The sequence below is a fragment of the Dreissena polymorpha genome, chromosome 5, assembly GCF_020536995.1.
Source record: "Dreissena polymorpha isolate Duluth1 chromosome 5, UMN_Dpol_1.0, whole genome shotgun sequence".
NCBI lineage: Eukaryota > Metazoa > Mollusca > Bivalvia > Myida > Dreissenidae > Dreissena > Dreissena polymorpha.
The window spans coordinates 40,845,410-40,862,479 of record NC_068359.1 but is presented as its reverse complement, the minus strand read 5'-3'; the positions used below and the strand labels follow the sequence as shown (position 1 = coordinate 40,862,479).

At 34.1% G+C, this 17,070-nt stretch overlaps 1 protein-coding gene across 2 annotated transcripts in view; it reads right to left on the bottom strand.

The window, feature by feature from the left end:
* The window catches only part of LOC127881026 (uncharacterized), a 31,782-nt gene extending 19,413 nt beyond the window's left edge, over window positions 1–12,369 (bottom strand). The window contains exons 1-2 of one of the 2 annotated variants that reach the window (XM_052428607.1): window positions 12,166–12,369; window positions 2,157–2,220 (exon numbers count right to left, since the gene is read on the bottom strand). The gene's annotated coding sequence lies outside the window, so the exon portion shown is untranslated. The remainder of the gene's footprint in view (window positions 1–2,156; window positions 2,221–12,165) is intronic. The other variant, XM_052428606.1, reaches the window with a different exon arrangement.
* Window positions 12,370–17,070: the final 4,701 nt, after the last annotated feature.

The following is a 17,070-nucleotide window of genomic DNA, read 5'->3' as shown; positions in this document are numbered from 1 at the left end:
TTAGGTGATGGATGCGCAGACAAGAACATCGACGCAGGCGAGGATACCTCTTACACTCGTTCACATTTTACTGTCGACGTCTATCACGATGGGCGCAATTTGCCGCTATTTCAGTCCCACGATACCCGTACATTAAGCGCGGAAAGTGAAGAATTTATGGCGATTTTATGACCCGACTTTTATTCCTACCCTTTTGCCGACTGTATGACTCATTAAATTAGCTGTTAACTTCAATCGTACTTTGACATATAATTGATTTAAATGAATTCCACAGAATGGTTGATTTAAAAAAACGTTTGGGAACATTTAAAATCATTTAAAATAAAAAGAAGCGTGGTCGTGATATAATTGTTACTAAACAAGACTGTAACGTTTAGCAGATAAAACATTACAAGTACAAATTCTATTTAATTGTAATGAAATGATCAATTTCTTTAAAAAAGAATCTGCTTTACCCCTCTACTAAGTGACTTCATAGAACCAACTTCAAATATCCATTCGCACAATGAAACAATTAACAGACAACGGATGCATTTATTAAAGCACCGTTAACTGTTTTAACTATCCCGTTTTCGACACAACTGTCATGCACACTTCAAAATACACCATGTCAGAGCATAAGTTTACTTACAGGAGTTTAATATTTAAACATTGAGATTAATTCATCGTGAGAGGTAACTTGCTCTGACATACCAACATTTGCCAAGACAAGAGTTATATATAGTCCCACTCTAGATCGTGTAATTAGCCACAGGTGTAAACGCGATTGTTAACATTTCTAATTACCTTTTTCGTTATTCGACTAATTATTATCTACTTCACAAGTCCTTATATCATTGTTGAAATTATATGACGTGTGTTAGATATTATAAAAATGCCTATTCAAAACGCTATCAGATTTTAGACCAAATTTTACGCGCTATTTTATTATCTGCATCCTTTCAGATAAATCTTTATTGTACCTTGATCAAATACGATTATTTGTGTTGATTTTATTTATAAAACAGAATGAGATCGCTCAAAGAACGAAACGATTGTATTATGGTGCTTTCTCAATGTGGAATAAGACATTTGTTCAATTCTTACAAAATAGTTAAATTTATGCAAAATAATAAATGCATTGTCAATAGTAAATTGAAGCGCTTTTAGGAATTAACATGTATTTCAAATGGTTACTGCACAATCCAAGTCTTTGCTTACAGAAATTGGTAAACTTTGAGTCCCCCGATCTGAATTTAATTATCATTTATCCTATAAGATACCAAAGTAAAGCTTTTTTTCTTCATATTTAACGATAAGATGCAAGCTAAACGATTACTAAATTGCAGGATAAAGCTAAATCATTGTTATTATCCCCCGCCATCGGCGCAGGGATATTGTTTAGGCGTTGTACGTCCGTCTTTCCGTCCGTCTTTCCGTCCGTCTTTCCGTCCGTCCGTCCGGAGCCATATCTTGGAAGTGCTTTGGCGGATTTCATTAAAGCTTGGTATGAGTATATATATGGATAAGAGGATGATGCACGCCAAATGGCGTTGTACACCATCTTGTAATAACGGAGTTATGGCCCTTTGTATCTTGAAAAAATGCTTTGTTGAGTGTCAAATATAACACTTGTGTGTCCAGAAGCATATTGGCGGGGGATATCAATTAAAAGAATTTGCTTGTTATATATGTATTCAGATGCAGGAAAAACACCGTTTTATGAACACCCGTGCCAAAGAACAAGTATTGTACAGCGAGTTGATTTAACGGTACAATATAAGTTTGACAATTTTGATGTTTCAAACACAATCTACGATATATTGGGTATAAAAATACCAAACGATGCGCATTTAACATTGAAGTAAATAATTTAGAAGATAGCATCACAATAGCAAAATATAAAATGTTCATTATATTTTGTAATCCTTGTATAATGTCTAAAAGAAGCAAAGACAAAAATTAGTGTAAATTAAGCTATTGATCGGGACGAACATTCCTTAATTCCAATTTCCTGGAAAGTTGACTCCCATAGTTTAAAAGCAGTATTCATTTAAAGTAGTCAATTTTAAATTAAAGTTCATGTAATCGAACATTAAACGGTATATCAAGGATTTAAATAAATAAATAAGAACTTTATACGAGCTTATCAGCGACAACTTAATGCGAAAACTTACCAAGTAACCATGCGAAGTTCCCACACTTTACTCCACTTTTTAGGTCACACACGAAAACTCTGCCCTAAAACGAGCCAACAAAAAAGAAGAAAGTTTATTTCAGTTTAATAATCCGTGTTATCTGTAACTCCATAGTGTACAGCTTACATGTAGAGACATCGTTCAGTTTTAAGACCTCACTTTGTAGAGTAGGCGTACAGGCGCGTAGCTACGGACAAGTACTAAGGGGTGATCTTTATGTTGAACAAGTATTTTATTTTGAAAGGATTCATCGCACTGTAGTGTAATGACATGGGTACGAACAAATGTTTTCAAATAGCAAATGGTTGGCAGATCAGTTTGATCACTACAGCAAAAAAATAACAATTAACAAAAAGTTAAGAAACCCTTTCTGTTATACAAATAATAAACTTGTTCCTAAAGAAGTCGCAAAAAGCGTGCTCTTTTGTTTTTATTTTTACATTTTATCTCATTGCATTTTGATTGTTTAAAATTAATTGATATGAGATAGGATATCTTTTATCGATTTTTCTACAACAAAGATGCCTTCATGGTTCAATAATATGTACTTTAATAATTGTACCTAGGTAAACATGATACCCAATTTAACAAGAGTTGTCGGAGGACAATGCGCTCGAATTTTCTTGTTCTCAACAGACTGTGTAGCGCCTTTTCTAAACGAAACTGTTTGTATAGTACGTAAGGTATTAACTATTTGTCCAACTTCGAAAATATCCGTTGTGGCACTAAATTCTTTTTTTTGTGTTTTTTTTAAGAAACCATTTCATTTTTCTATATTTACTAAAAGTGGCATTGACTGTTGACATTGACATATGAACAGGGCGCTTTGTTCATTTATATCAATAACTGGTATAAAACTAATCAAACGACCGGTAGTTGTGATTTGGAATTGAAAAGCCATTTATTTTGACTAAATAATGTATTCTGAATATGTATATGCAAACATGAATAACGTCGCGTAATCTGCGCAAAAAGAGTTAAAAGGTTTTTGATTGCAAAATAAAAACTTTGTTGCGCATACACCTATGAGCTATTTTCTATTTTGTAAAACTTTCGTAGCCAACAACAGCAACATTTTGCATCAAAATATCGAATTATGTTAAGTAAATATTTTCTAATACATTATAACGTAATCGGTCAGACGAGTCTTTGGTCGATTTATATGTAGATCGTCCTCGTTGACAGTATGTAATTTGACTACTTTTTTAGAGCGACCTCTTGCAACGTAAGGAGGTTATCGCAGGTGGGACGCGCTTTCGAGCTGATGCTTAGAGATCAATAAGCGAATGATGATAAGTGTGATCAATAAACGTAAATTTCGTCACGGAGACTGGCGAGTGTTGCCATAAAATCAATAAAGGGATTAACACTGTGTAGTAGAGTGTTGCATCGCTGTAATTTCTGTCTTTTCTGAGACTGAGTGGGACAAACTGCATCTGGAAGGGACGAAAACTGCCACTTATCACAACAATCATCTCGCTCATTGATGATAGCTGTTAAATCATTGACAAATACACGACATTCAAAAATTTTAATGCGACTTTGTCGTTGTACCAATTTAACTTTGTATGCAATCTATTTTTTTTTTATTTTAAAGTCGATTATTTAGGATTTCGAATTTAGGATTCAAATATTTGGCCGATTTTCGAATATTCGTTCCCATTCCTACTAATAAGGCATTTATGAAGACAGTTTCAATACTATAGCTCAATGCGTTATTGCTTACGGACGCTCTTTTTTGTCATTGGACAATATTGTGCCATCGATGTGAATCTTTTTGTGTCAGCTGTTATAAGTTGCTTATAATTCATCATAATATATCTTTAAAAAATACATAGTGGAAATTAAGTTTACTTCTTTTCAGATTATAAAACATTGATAATAATACTAATTTATAAAAATAACATAAATAACAATAAACATTCATAAGACACATTCACAAAATTACTAATAAACCTAAATTTTTTACCAATACCACACCAACAACAACTTGTTATTAAATTATTATTATGATAATCATAATAACGCGCTACTCACCTGGATTGCGTACTGAATATGGCGCGCAGAAAATATATACACATATTGAACGGCTGTAGCTTATTTCTGCTGAACAAAAAAGAAAAAGAAACTCAACGAATTGTGCAAATATCGTTGGCCGTTTTCAATGTCTCAGTATTTACAGTAGTTTCGTAGCGTTGTAATTTGTACGGTATTTGCACACACTGCAAAGGCACTAATGCCATTTTGATTGATGTTGCGATGGATTTTCGACATCAGTCGCTTAGGTGGATTTTATTAGGTATTTATACGAGTTTGAAGCAAACATGTGACGCAATAAGCAACTAAAATGTTACGTCGAAATCAATGTATAAACGACTAAAGGTAACATGTGCGTTTCGTTTTATTAGTAAACCGGTAACCAATTTTAAGTTTGTGACCGTATTTAAACGTCTAACTGTCGCCACCAATCTGTACATCACAACATAACAATAAATTTAAGTCAGTAGTGAAATTGTCTCCTCAAAAAAACACGCATTAAAGGTCATCATGCACATACGTATATTTGAAAGCAGGTGTTAATAAGCAATACGGCGATCCTTAAAATCAACGTTTACATCTTTAAAACTCTTAATCGGCTTTTAAACGTTATCGACTAACCACAAATTAGAGACCGTCGATCGTTACCACTCATTTTAAGCTCATATAAGCGCCAAAAGTTGGCAGATTTATTGTAAGAACAGCAGTAATTAACGATCCGAAATCCAAACTTCCTTTTAAATGTTCAAAATGTTTGTGTTAAAGCTTAATTCTCACCGTACCCTGGATTTAAATACTAGTTGTTTCAATCACCCATTAAACAACAGGAATTCTTTCAAATGCAGTATTTAAATAGCACAGTCAAGCCTTAAAATCAATGCGCACCGATAGTATGACAATAACAATTCTGAAAATGTATACAACAGACGACAACATATTGACCGAAGCTGATTCATAATGACAAATAAATTGTTTATTTCCACAAATATAATTATCAAACAAGGTCAGAAATATAAACCCGTCATAAAAAACGGATCCCATGGGATGCCCTTTTTGGCTCGTTATCGTAATTTACTGCCATTTTATGGGAACAAAGATAACTGGAAAGTTTTGATGAGGTTTGGTGAAAAGTAAATGGGTTAAGAGAGCTGAAGGGGCGACTTGTGTTTTTGAATGCATAAAGGGCAATAACTTTGTAGCGCCTAGTGCTCAATCTCCATACACAATTGTCGGCCCATGTTCGTGAATTTAATTTAACCGTCGTGCAAGAGATGGATGCGTACTGACTTTACTTATCATCGACCTCGGCCCCTATTTTATGTGAAAAGCATTTGCATAAAGTTTGTTAGAGATAAAATGAGAGAACTTTAAATAAAGGGCAAGAACTCTGATTTGCCTGGTACAATTTCACTGGTTATCGAGTTTAGCCTGCATTTATGTAAAACATATTCCGGATTAATTTTTACAGAAAACTGCTTTTAAGCGCATTACGCGCTTCAACATAAGTTAAGCATATTTGAAAAAAATGAAATTTGAAAAAAAAAATCCAACGAGACACATATTAAGCCTCGATTTTCTGGGGAAACTTTGTATCTGAATTTCCGAACAGTGACCTTGGCAAGTGACATTGACCCAGTTTGCTTATAGGCAAACAAACATGAAGTTGTCGTACAATATTTTCGGTATATATTCTGCCACAACGATGGCTCTATTCGTTCTAGTCATCTTAAAACTAAACCAAATTTAGAAATAGCGATCTTGAACTTGATCACACACATACCATGCGCAATGTCTGGAAAAGAAGGGATATATTTATCAAGTTTACTTACTATTTCTCAATTTATTTTCAAGTTTGTAGTATCGAGTGTTAACAATTCTTCAATATATCCTATCAGTTACCGTGCCACCACACAATTCATATGTAATATCAAAGCTAGATCTGTATATACGGCATTTCTGTACGATGTTTCAATGGGATAGCCCAATATGTAATTGTGTAATTGAGCGGAAATTGTTAATGTGATGTATGTAATTGCATGACAATAGCTCATTTGTTTGAGTAACTTAGCGAAATCCTATTTTATCTTTTTAGCAACAGTGTCATTGCCATTGACCTTTTGCACGTCACAAGCGACCCTAGCTTCTGGATAAAATGTATTAACACATTTCATTTGATTACAATAACTAAAAATAGTGAGTTCTTGAGCAAAGACATTTTTTTCTTGATTCAATTACCATGTTTTTGGCCTAACCTATCCAATATGCAATCTGAAGCTAAGGATAAGTACGAGCTTTAAACGCGATTACGACTGGAGACAATAACACAATATAACCTTTATCCTTAATCTGGCTTTGCTACGCGCTTTTAATTGTAAATGAATATTTTATTCCGGCAATGCATACTTTAAGTTATTAGCATACAAGATTATGACACCCCTAAAACTTTGAATATTTATGAAACCAGAACGAGTAGAATGTACAAAATAACAGACAACAGCATAAAGCCCAACAAAATAATTTTAAATATGTATATAATGTTACTGTCATCTGGAACACAGATGTATTGTGTAACGAACACGCGACATGTATATCTGGAGAACTTATAACTACCAAACATCACCAGCTAATATGCATTACAATTGTATGACAGTATATGCATAAACCCTATTCAAAATAAACCTTAAAACAGATAATATCTCATTATTATTCTTGAATAACATCACTAACTTTGTACCATCCGAGGCTGACAAATTATCCAGCGGCACGCCCAATAGAAACTCATTTCAATTAGCACGCAGCAAAGTGAAACACGTTGCATCGATCAACAATTGCTACTCGATAGACAGCTACTTTCTGATCTTAGTATCGTCTGCCATCAATGCCAGACGACAAGTTCAATAAGATACCCGCCACGTGGAAGCTATTTTCATTTCGAGATGACGTCTCGACGATGACAATTTAACGATTCCCACACAAGTATTACATCATTCTTTTACATCTATCACCTTGTTCAAACGACAGATTGTGTGTTCCAAGAAAACAAGATTTAAATGAACTTCGGCATACTTACTCATCAAAGAACTTATAGTAAAGCAAACCCGTAGAATTCAGATGATTAATCCTCTAGCAAAACGGTCTTTTTTACTTGCCATTAATCGACATTATTCCATTCTCGTTTGTTTTTGCTTAGAACTGCAATCACTACATTTGAAAAACTCACCTACCGGCACTATAACCACTTATTCACGACTGCGATCCAAGCATGTTCGACGTCTGTAAGCACGATAGTAATGTCTAGCCCAGACAAACAGGGATCAATACGGATAGGTTACATTCCATCCTATGCCACGGAATTACCCCCATTAAAGCCTTTTAAGCAGATGTTTAGGTGATATGACGATCAATTAATCAATAATAGCGAGAGCCCTTTTGTAATTCTCCGAAGTGATGATTGTTGTATCTACTTACAACATCAAACATGCGACAACAAAGAAAACGAACTTTTATATTTATAATTAAATAATTTAAGTTTTGGTAAAAATTGAGAACTTTTTTTATCATCTCCAAATTGAACGTATACTTATTTAGTTTATTTTCTTTTTGAGAAACCTTAGTCTGAAAGGAAATACACTATGGGAGTAACTAGCTAGCTGTTGCGCAACCATTTGAAGCATGAATTCTGAAAAATAAAAAAAAAATGCACTGATACAACTGCTATTAGAAGCACGAATCACCTATTTGAATTCACTGAATTACTAACGAAGGGCACTTTTAAAATAAACCACCCTAACAAGACAATAAATGACCAAGATAAACCCCAAAAGTAACCATTATAAAAAGTAAGTACACTTCTCAACGTGTTCATACGAGTATGACACATCGGTCGTGGGATCTCTCTCTACGAATTTCAACATATGCGTCGAAAAAAATCTAATTTTTCAGCAGGAACGTTGACACCAACAAATGAACACACAATCAAACACACTGGTCGCGCATCTTCATAGCATTTATAAGTTTCTAAAGCTGCGTAATTATTCTTGAAACCTATCGAGAGTACCGAGGCGCCTCTCCTTGTAAACGGGGTACAACTTTTAAACAAACAAGACACCGTGAATAGGGCAAACAAGGGCATTGGCCGTCCGAATACACGAGATCACAATTAAGGCTTTTGAAATGGTTAAAAAGATGTTATTTTCGTTTCTATCTTACGTCTGGTATTCAAACGCGCATTGTTACGTAAAAAGTAAACCAATATCCAGCATAAATGGGTATACGATCCTAAGCCTAAGGCGATAGAGAAAAATTACACTCCACCGTACCAAATAACGAATTGGGAGACGCATACATTTTGAAAACATCAAAGCTTTTTATTCTGATAGCAAAAAATAATAAAAAAAGAAAATATTATAAAGAAACGTCGACTACACGTGACAAATAGGTAGAACATGTTGAACATGCTTTTACTTAAACAAGCAAGAAGTAAACGCGATATTGTCGATGATAAAATCTCATATTAGCAATTCAGAGTGGAATGGAGATTGAACTATCGCTTTGAAAACAATGTTCGCACATTATAGCGACATACGCCCATATTAATGGCAATTTCGAGGATGCAATAAGAGTTTATACAAGAGGCTTCGCTTGCACAGTTGGCTTGAACGCGAAAGTCATTTAATAACAGTGAGTATGCTCGATGCTTCAAAGCAGGCATTTTGTCATAGTATAGCGGTAATTCGAAAATGCATTATCTCGGTTTTCACGATGTTTTATGCCTACGCTGCAGGGCAGGAATAGTTGTACAGTTTTACAATATATCATGTGCAATGCAGTACTGTTGTGCAATATTTGAGCCGAACTCTGGTAAAAAGGAGCTTATTTCAGGTTCGTATAATATTCTCCCAGATAAGCCTGTGAGGTCCGCACTTATGGACAACACTTTTCGCTTTAATGGCATTGATCGTGTAAAGGATGTCTCTTCAAAACGAAAATGCATTTTAAGCGAAACGTGTCGGTCCTGATAAGCCTGTGAGGACTGCCAGGCTAATCTGGGACGACACTGCACGCACTTGTATTACGAGCCGTTTTCCAAAGTGCGGCTGGTATTTAAGATTGCGCTTCTTACATCAGTTATTAGCAAGTCGCGTTTAATACACGAAATGCTGCACATGTAAGTACAATATACCGATGGTGAAAACCATTTTACATCAAACATTAATAACTCGTGGAACATTCTTTGCAATTCTAATAATTTTATTTGTTTTAACTTTTTTAAGTATGTTAGACCATCATGATGGTGAATACTAGCTAACTGATGCGCGTTATCTTTAAAATATGACAATACACTTCAACACCGTTATTTCGAAGTCGTCGGGACCGTTAAAAAAACTTCGGATTAACGATAATTCGAAATAAACATTTGACAGAAGACTTCTTTGATTCTGTAAAAAATGAAACGTTGTGAAATTCACATGGTTCGGTTACACGCTTACTGAAAAGCGTAAACTAGTCAGATAGCAATAGATTTCCACTTGTAACAAACGGAGGAATAAAACGATTATTTTTCTTGTTTTTATTCTTGTCTTATTACAGAACATATGCAATATAATGAATAGCACAAATTATCAGACATACATACATATTAATACATTTTCGGAAATAAATTAACATTTTTTAAACTAATACGCGATGTCTCTCTGAACACCGGCGTTCGCGCACATGACAAAGGTGTAATTATCGGCTTTTGACGAGCCACGACAAAGGTGTGAAATTACGCTCAGTATTTTGCAGTTTTGACTTCGGATTAAAGATTGTTAATAAGGTGCGAATTATAGTGTTGGGACCGACTGAATCACTTCGAATTAACGATTTCTTCGGTTTTAAGAAGTTCGGATTAACAATGAAATTTTACATTAAACAAAGAAGAACCAATATCGGGACCCAAAAAATACTTCGAAATAACGGTGACTTCGGATTATCGGTGTTCGAAATAACGGTGTTGAAGTGTATTATCATTGGAGGAACAGAAAAAAACACGGACGCCGAAAAACTAACCTAAAATCCACGTAGGACTACATGGCGAATATTTAACGACCCTGAACTTAGTTCATGTGAGGTGATGGACGCGCAGACCAGAAAACCGACACAGGTGAGGATACCTCTGACACTCGTTAACATTCTACTGTCGACGTCTTTCACGATGGGCGCTATTTGCCGCTATTTCAGTCCCACGATACCCGTACATAGAGCGCGGAAAGTGAAGAATTCATGGCGATTTTATGACCCGACTTTTATTCCTACGCCTTTGCCGACTGGATGACTCATTAAATTAGCTGTTAACTTAAATCGTAATTTGACATATAATTGATTTACATGAATTCCACAGAATGGTTGATTATTGGGAACATTTAAAACCATTTAATATAAAAAGAAGCGTGATGAGAAATAACTATTACTAAACAACACTGTAACGTTCAGCACAAAAACATTACAACTACACATACTATTTTATTCTAACAAAATGCTAAATTTCTGGAAAAAAATTATGTTTTACCTCTCTATTAAGTGACTTCATATAACCAACTTCAAATTTCCATTCGCACAAATAAAACAGTTTACAGACAACTGACAACTGATGCAGTTAATAAGCACCGTTTACTGTTCTTAAAACAGAAACTATCCCGTTTTCGACACAACTAAATTGTTTAACTGCATGCACTATTCAAAATACACCATGTCAGAGCATACAATGTAAGTTTATTTACATGAGTTATATATTTAAACATTGAGATTAATTCTTCGTGAGAGGTAACTTGCTCTGACATACCAACATTTGCCAAGAGTTACATGTATATATATATCCTCACTCTATATCGTGTAATTAGCCACAGGTGTAAACGCGATTGTTAACATTTCTAATTACCATTTTCGTTATTCGACTAATTATTATCTACTTCACAAGTCCTTATATCATTGTTGAAATTATACGACGCGTGTTAGATATTATAAAAATGCCTATTCGAAACGCTATCGGATTTTAGACCAACATTTACGCGCTATTTTATTATCTACCTCCTTTAAGTTAAAATCTTTATTGTATCTTTATCAAATACTATTATTTACATTTCTTTAATTTATGAACCCGAATGAGATCGCTCAAAGAACGAAACGATTGTATTATGGCGCTTGCTTAACGTGGAATAAGACATTTGTTCAATTCTTACAAATAAAGCTAAATTTATGTAAATAATAAATGTATTGTCAAAGGTAAGTTGAATCGCGTTTAGGAATTTACATGTATTTCAAATGTTTACTGCACTATCCAAGCCATTGCTTTTATAAATTGGTATACATGTACTTTCAGTTCTCCGATCTGAATTTAATCCTATAAGCTACAAAAGTCAAGTTGTTTTCTTCAGTTTTAACGTTAAGATATAAGCTGAACGATTACTTAATTGCAAGAAAAAGCTTAATCATTGTTATTATATGTGTATTCAGGTGCAGGAAAAAACTGTTTATGAACGCCCATGCCAAAGAACAAGTATTGTAAAGCGAGTTGATTTAAGGGTACGATATATGTTTTTGAATGTTGATGTTTCAAAAGCAATATACGATATGTTGGGTATTAAAATACCAAACGATGCGCATTTAACGTTAAAGTAAATAATTTAGACGATAGCATGACGATAGCAAAATATTTTATGTATTTTATAATCCGCGTATAGTTTCGGAAAGTAGTAAAGACAAATAAGTGTTAAGCTATTCATCTCTAAGACAGGTACGAGCATTCCGAAGTTCCGATTTCCTGAAAAGTTGACTGCCACTATAGAAGTATTACTCATGTAAATTAGTCGATATTTAAAGTTCACAAAAGCGTACATTACATCAAGGATTGAAATAGATAAATAAGAACTTTATACGAGCTTATCAGCGACAACTAAAAGCGAAAACTAACCAAGTAACCATGCGAAGTTCCCACACTTTACTCCACTTTTAAGGTCACACGCGAAAACTTTTCCCTAAAACGAGCCAACAAAAAAGAAGAAAGTTTATTTCACTTTAATAGTCCGTGTTATCTCTAACTCCAGTGTACAGCTTACATGAAAAGACATCGTTAAGTTTTACGACCTCGCTCTGTCGGGTAGACGTACAGGCGTACAGGCGCGTAGCTTCGGACACGTACTAAGGGGTAATATTTATGTTGAACGTATTTTATTTGGAAAGGATTCATTGCAGTGTAGTGTAGTGACATGGATACGTAAATATGTTTGCCTTTTAATAGCAATTCGTAGCCAGCTCTTTTTGATTAAGTGCAAAAAAATATATAAAAAGTTTAGAAACCCTTTCTGTTAATAATAATGAAATTGTTTCAGAAGAAAACGCAAAAAGAAGCGTGTTCTTTTGTTTTTATTTTAACGTTTTATATCATATTGTTTTGATTGTTTAAAATTAATTGAGATGAGATATGAGATAGTATATGTTTTATCGATTTTTACTACAACACAGATGCCTTCATGATTCAATAATATTTATTTTAATAATTGTATGTATGCATACATAACACACAATTTAACAAGACCTGTCAGGGGACAACGCGCTCGAATTGTCTTGTTCTGATCAGAGTTTGTGTGTTCCATTGTTGTATATTTACTTAAAGTGACATTGACTGCTGACATAGACATATGAACAGGGCGCTTTGTTATGTTCATGTATATCAATGCATAGACTAACCAAGCTTCCGGTAGCTGCGAATGGAATTTAAAAGCCATTCAATTCGTTTAAATCATGTATTCTGAAAATTATATGCAAAGATATAAAACGTCACGTAATCCGCGCGAAAAGCATTTTGATTTTTTAATAAAAACTTCGTAGCGCATAGAAATGTGAGCTATTTACTATTTTTAAAACTTTCGTAGCTAACAACATCAACATTTTGCATATTTATATCGAATTACCGTCATGTCAATTCAATATTTTCTGTTTGCAAGAGAAACTGTTATATATTTATTGCGTTATCGTTTTAATGGGTCAGTGGCCGATTCATAGACCGTCCACGTTGACAGTGTGTAATTTGACCGCTTTTTGGAGCGACCTCGAAAGCAGGTTGTCGCAGGTGGGACGCGCTTTCAAGTTGATGATTAGAGATCGATTAGCGATTGATGATAAGTGTGATCAATAAACGTAAATTTCGTCACGCAGACTGGCGGGTGTTGTCATATAACCAATAAGAGATAAACGCTGTGCAGTGAAGTGTTGCATCGCTGTAATTTCTGTCTTTTCTGAGACTGAGTGGGACAAACTGCATCTGGAAGGGATGAAAACTGCCTATTATCACAACAATCATCTCGCCCATTTTAAATGCGACTTTGTAGTTATACAAATTTAACTTTGTATGCAATCTATTTGTTTATATTTAAAAATCGCTTATTTAGGATTTCGAATTTAGTATTCATATATTTGGCCGATTTTCGACTATTTGTTCCAATTTCTACTAATAAGGCATTTATGTAGAAAATTTCAAAACAATAGCTCACACTTTTATTGAGTACGTACACTCTTTGTCGTTCTTGGAAGCTCTTGTGTCGTCGATTTGAATCTTTTTGTGTCAACTGCAAATAGTTGCTTACAATTCATCGTAATTAATCTTTGAAAAATATAAAGTTGAATTTAAGTTTAGTTCTTTTCATGATCATATAAATGCTAATTTATAAAAATAACATTATTAATAATACAAATTCATAAAAACATTAACAATAATACTGATACAACTAATAATATGACTAATACTACACCACCAACAACTTATAATAATAATAATAATAATAATAATAATAATAATAATAATAATAATAATAATAATAATATTAATAATATTAATAATAATAATAATAATAATAATAATAATAATAATAATAATAATAATAATAATAATAACTATCATTACATGTATATAATACAATACAATACTAATAATAATTACTTTAATAAAAATAATTACAGAACAGAATATAAAAATCTGATAGCATGTTGAATAGCATTTATATAATATCTTACCCGCGTGGTATAATTTCAACAATTACATAAGGACTTGTGAAGTAGATTATAGAACAGAACAGAATAACTCGCTACTCACCTGGATTGCGTACTTAACATGGCGCGAAGAAAATGAATACAAATATTGAATGGCTGTAGCTTATTTCTGCTGAACAAAAGGAAAAAGAAACTCAACAAATTGTGCAAATATCGTTGGCCGTTTTCAATGTCTCAGTATTTACAGTAGTTTCGTAGCGTTGTAATTTGTACGGTATTTGCACACACTGCAAAGGCACTAATGCCATTTTGATTGATGTTGCGATGGATTTTCGACATCAGTCGCTTAGGTGGATTTAATTAGGTATTTATACGAGTTTGAAAAAAACATTAGACGCAGTTAGCAACTAAAATAATGCGTCGAAATCAATGTATTAACTACTCAAGTTAACATGTGCGTCTCGTTTTATTAGTATACCGGTAACCAATTTTAAGTTTGTGACCGTATTTAAACGTCTAACTGTCGCCTTCAATCTGTTCATCAAAACATAACAATACATTTAAGTCAGTAGTGAAATTGTTTCCTCAAAAACAATACGCATTAAAAGTCATCATGCAAATGCGTATATTTGAAAGCAGGTATTATTAAGCAATACGGCGATCCTTAAAATCAACGTTTACATCTTTAAAACTCTTAATCGGCTTTTAAACGTTATCGACTAACCACAAATTAGAGACCGGCTATCGTTACCACTCATTATAAGCTCATATAAGCGCCAAAAGTTGGCAGGTTTATTGTAAGAACAGCAGTAATTAACGATCCGAAATCCAAACTTCCTTTTAAATGTTCAAATTGTTTGTGTTAAAGCTTAATTCTCACCGTACCCTGAATTAAAATGCAAGTTGTTTCAATCATCCATTTAAAACAGGAATTCTTTCAAATGCAGTATTTAAATAGCAAGGTCAAGCCTTAAAATAAATGCGTACCGATAGAAAGACACTAACAATTCTGAAAATGTATACAACAGACGACAACATATTGACCGAAGCTGATTCATAATGACAAATAAGTTGTTTATGTCCACAAATATAATTATAAAACAAGGTCAGAAATATAAACCCGTCATAAAAAACGGATCCTATGGGGTGCCCTTTTTTAGCTGGTTATCGAAATGTACTGCCATTGTATGGGAACAAAGATAACTGGAAAGTTTTGAGGTTTGATAAAAAGTAAATGCGTTAAGAGAGCTAAAACGGAGACTTGTGTACTTTTGCATCCATAAAGGGCAAGAACTCTGAAGCGCCTAGTGCTCAAACTCCATGCAGGGTTGTCGTTACATGCTCTCACGTAAATTTAATGTAATCGTCTTGCGTACTGACTTAACTTATCATCGACCTTAGGACTAATGAAATCTTAAGGACGATGTGTCATCTTACGAGGCTTTACACAAGTATGACTATAGCATGCTTAAAAAATAGGTTAAACTTGAATGCCCACAATAGTTACAAAAGTTAAGTAATGATTGCACAAACACTAGTCAAGTTATTGTGTAAGTCTAATTGTGAACTTTTTAAGGGATACATACCTTAAGTACAATATAGCAATTGGTTGAATTTCATGTCATACCTACCAACACAGTTGCACACAATATTTTAAAGTTGTCTACACAAGACTTATCTGAACTTGGTCTATTTTCGACGCAAAACATTGGCTGTAAAAAGAAGACCCGTGTCCATACATACGAATGCCCCACATTCCACTTTTGTCTCAAAACTACACTTATCTCAATTAAACGCCGTTTTACGGCAAAATTTGACTTTTGAGCTCTTAAGCGTTATCTTGACCTTTGAGAAAGGGAGACGGATGATGCACGCGACATTTGTAACATGAATAACAAAGGACACGCTGTTTAATGGCTTAATTTGACATTTTAAATCCAATTGTGACTGTTGTAGTAGGGAGAAGGGTGTACCACGCGAGACGCCGTTTCATAAAAATTTACATTTTCCAAGTTATTTTTTTAAATGTATCAAAATATGGCTCAATTATGGCGGAGACAGGAAAATTTGTTCAATGACCAAACTGGCCTTCGACTTCTTAGAGTGGCCATTACCTCTGAAATAAAGAGACGGGTGTTACACGCATGACGTCGTACGATAGTTTATATTTGAGTAAAGTTAAGGCTAAAAAAGGATTTTTTGGACGGACATCGGGGCGAACGGACGTCCATAACTCCTAAGAGCCTGGCGAGATTTAGATAGTTATTGAACATGCCCTCCGTTATATGGTAACAGACATTTTCAGAAAGTTTCGTGACGATTAGATGATAACTGATACGAGTTAGAGAGCGGAAACCAACAAGTGCGGACGGTTAGTGCGGAAACTTCGGGGGAATCATCAATATTGGCTGTTTATACCGCCAATTCATTGGTCAGATTTGCCGCACGCAAATACGTTACATGAGAACAGTCAATTTACCACACATCCAATTTTATTTTAATCAGATTTTAGTTAAAATTATTATTAAGGTTAAATCCACATATTTTACGACAAAGATTGCTGTTTTTGGAAAACACTATTAGTTAAATAGGACATTATTATAAAATAAATTGATAACTTCTGGCAGGAATTTTCACCAATTAAGTCAACACAACGTTAGTCTGCGCCTTATGCTCGCCTTTGATGATATCGAAAATGGAATGAAAGTATTTTTATTGCGATCAATGGCTCCTAAGTTTGGGGGACACATTTCCGGGAAACAACTCATCAATTTATTCTGGTCCAAATTTTAACGCCGCAAACAGTGACCCATAATTATGTCGTCGATAA